Below are 3608 nucleotides of genomic sequence, written 5' to 3'. Positions count from 1 at the left end.
TTTTGCTGCTAGCTGATGTTCAAGTATTCTTATGGCTAGTTTCCTTCCTGTCTGTTTAATATAATGTTTGTGGCAGTTGTTGCATGGCATTTTGGAAACTATATCGGTTCTGTATGTCGTGAGCACAGAGTCTTTAACCTTGTGAGTGTTTGTCGTATCATTGCTTTGGGCTTGTGTGTGACTGTAATTCCGAGTGGTCATAGGAGTTGCCAGCTCTGATATGTTATTGACATATCGCAGTGTGGCCAGTGTGTTAGGGCATAACGTGTCCTCTTCATGTTGCTATTTAGTCAGCACCTGCAGATGAAATTGCAGGGATATCCGTTCAAAGCGAAGATTTTGTATTGGTGCTCTTCCTCTTTCTGCATAGTTCTGGCGTGTTGCAATGAGTGGTGGCCTGTTTAAATAGTGTCCCAACACAGCTTAGTTTGTGGACCACTGACCTGAGTTAGTTGCCAAATTAAAAGATCCCGAACCCTTTGAGGCACTGAACCGAGTTGTGATGTGCAAAGGACAACTCACAAAGGAGAGTCCTTGTGTGATTGATCCAATGTGATCTGTATACCAGGGTAAGCAGTGAAGGCTGGTCTTCAGCACCCACAATGAACCTGGCTCCACTTGGCCTCCAGTCAACTCTCACAAACTACCATTGCCCTTCACTTTTCCTGACCTCCCCTCTATTCTTGTTTTAAACTGATTGCACGTCAGGCAGTTACAGCTGGCATTGCTGATGTGGAACTGTAACATGGAGTGAATCGATTTTGACTGGTCAATGACATAATTCTGCCTCTAAAGATCAGTCAATATTTCATATTTATTACTGTAAATAACCATTAACAGGCTATGGCAGTGAATACACTAAATCGAAATCACTGGACTACCAGGAAAGGTCTGTTTATGTCACTCTCTCACACTGTCTGATTCGGCCTTGCATTCTCCCGTCCTTCTGCACATTATGCCCGTCTGCTTTGTTTTGGTTTTGTTACGTCTTGGATTATAATTGTCTCCAGGTAGCTATTACTTTGTCGTTTCTGATACATGAGACCCTCTTTCTGTTACTTGTGCAACTGGCTCCATAGCTCAGTGGTTAGAGCACTGGCCTTGTAAACCAGGGGCCATGAGTTCAAATCTCCCAGGGGCCTTTGGTAATGTTTGTAAACCCACTGCGTCTAAGATTGAAAGGAGCCCTTGAAATATTATCTGAGATTGCCATAATGTTATTCCCTTCACAGGCCAGAAACGTGCTTGAAATTCCACATTCCTGTTTGTCCAATCATGTACTTGAGGAAGACCATTCAGAATGGCAGGAAGCAGCTGACGTGAGAGACGTTTGGCCAGAAGGGCGAGATGAAGCAGTAAAAACTGCAAAGTGACAGGTGAACAACAGGGGAGGAGCATAAACCCGGGGCAGCTGCCAAATACTTCCTTTTGTTGCTGGAAACAGATTCTAGTTTTGAAGTCTGAAATGGGACAATGGGGCCAAGTGAGTGACGTTCTGCTTTCTGGGGGTTGTTCTCTCCGAAAGCCTCTGGCACTCTCGGTGGAAGGTGTCCTGGTTAGTTTCCTTCTGTAGGTGAAAATGAGGGTCACTTCCCCGAGGGGGCATGAACACAGTTTTCCCATCTCAAACTTCAATGGTAAGTTGTGTGTGGAGTCAGATGAGATAGGGGAAGCGCTAAATGAATATTTTTCAACAGTATTCACTCTAGAAAACGACAATGTTGTCGAGGAGAATACTGAGATACAGGCTACTAGACTAGGTGGGATTGAGGTTCACAAGGAAGAGGTATTAGAAATCCGACAAAGGGTGAAGATAGATAAATCCCCTGAGCCGGATGGGATTTATCCTCGGATCCTCTGGGAAGCCAGGGAGGAGATTGTCGAGCCTTTGGCATTGATCTTTAACTCGTCATTGTCTACAGGAATAGTGCCAGATGACTGGAGGACAGCAAATGTGGTTCCCCTGTTCAAGAAGGGGAGTAGAGACAACCCTGGTAATTATAGACCAGTGAGCCTTACCTCAGTTGTTGGTAAAGTGTTGGAAAAGGTTATAAGGGATAGCATTTATAATCATCTAGAAAAGAATAAATTGATTAGGGATAGTCAGCACAGTTTTGTGAAGGGAAGGTCGTGCCTCACAAACCTTATTGAGTTCTTTGAGAAGGTGACCAAACAGGTAGATGAGAGTAAACAGGTTGATGTGGTGTATATGGATTTCAGCAAGGCGTTCGATAAGGTTCTCCACAATAGGCTATTGTACGAAATGTGGAGGAATGGAATTGTGGGAGGTATAGCAGTTTGGATCGGAAATTGGCTTGTTGAAAGAAGGCAGAGGGTGGTAGTTGATGGGAAATGTTCATCCTGGAGACCAGTTACTAGTGGTGTACCGCAAGGGTCGGTGTTGGGTCCACCGCTGTTTGTCATTTTTATAAATGACCTGGATGAGGGTGTAGAAGGATGGGTCAGTAAATTTGCAGACGACGCTAAGGTCGGTGGAGTTGTGGATAGTGACAAAGGATGCTGTAGGTTGCAGAGAGACATAGATAAGCTGCAGAGCTGGGCTGAGAGGTGACAAATGGAGTGTAATGCAGACAAGTGTGAGGTGATGCACTTTGGTAGGAGTAACCAGAAGGCAAAATACTGGGCTAATGGTAAGATTCTTAGCAGTGTAGATGAGCAGAGAGATCTCGGTGTCCATGTACACAGATCCTTGAAAGTTGCCACCCAGGTTGACAGGGCTGTTAAGAAGGCATACAGAGTTTTAGCTTTTATTAATAGAGGGATCGAGTTCCAGAACCAAGAGGTTATGGTGAAGCTGTACAAAACTCTGGTGCGGCCGCACTTGGAGTATTGTGTACAATTCTGGTCACTGCATTATAAGAAGGATGTGGAAGCTTTGGAAAGGGTGCAGAGGAGATTTACTGGGATGTTGCCTGGTAGGGAGGGAAGGTCTTACGAGGAAAAGCTGAGGGACTTGAGGCTGTTTTCATTAGAGAGAATAAGGTTGAGAGGTGACTTAATTGAAACATATAAATTAATCAGAGGGTTAGATAGGGTGGAGAGGGAGACCCTTTTTCCTCGGATGGTGACAGCGAGCACGAGGGGGCATAGCTTTAAATTGAGGGGTGAAAGACATAGGACAGATGTCAGAGGTAGCTTCTTTACTCAGAAAGCAATTAGGGAATGGAACGCTTTGCCTGCAACGGTAGTAGATTCGCCAAATTTGGGTACATTTAAATCGTCATTGGACAAGCATATGGGCGTACATGGAATAGTGTAGGTTAGATGGGCTTGAGATCGGTATGACAGGTCGGCACAACATCGAGGGCCGAAGGGCCTGTACTGTGCTGTAATGTTCTATGTTCAGTCTCATTGGTAGTGATGTGTGAGATTAAAATGTTGCAGGGAAAATAACATAGAAATGAACAGGTGAAACATGAGGGCACACAAGGCTAAAAGGCCAAGTCCTGGAAACTGGGATGATCAGCCTCTTTCCATGTTGTAAAAACTCAATGATGCAATCATTTTGCAGGAGCAACTGATTACCAATGAAATAAAAGCCAGAAGCTGGGTTATTAAGAAATGATGCAAGTGTGCTTGTTCCCAAG

General features: G+C 44.6%; 1 non-coding gene across 1 annotated transcript; it reads left to right on the top strand.

Moving 5' to 3' along the window:
- The first annotated feature begins 1069 nt into the window (after positions 1 to 1069).
- trnat-ugu (transfer RNA threonine (anticodon UGU)) lies at positions 1070 to 1142 on the top strand. Its single transcript has one exon. It is a non-coding gene; the product is annotated as a tRNA-Thr (tRNA).
- The last annotated feature ends 2466 nt before the right edge of the window (positions 1143 to 3608 follow it).

Source organism: Stegostoma tigrinum, chromosome 7, assembly GCF_030684315.1.
Source record: "Stegostoma tigrinum isolate sSteTig4 chromosome 7, sSteTig4.hap1, whole genome shotgun sequence".
Lineage (NCBI taxonomy): Eukaryota > Metazoa > Chordata > Chondrichthyes > Orectolobiformes > Stegostomatidae > Stegostoma > Stegostoma tigrinum.
This window is presented reverse-complemented; position numbering and strand designations above follow the sequence as displayed.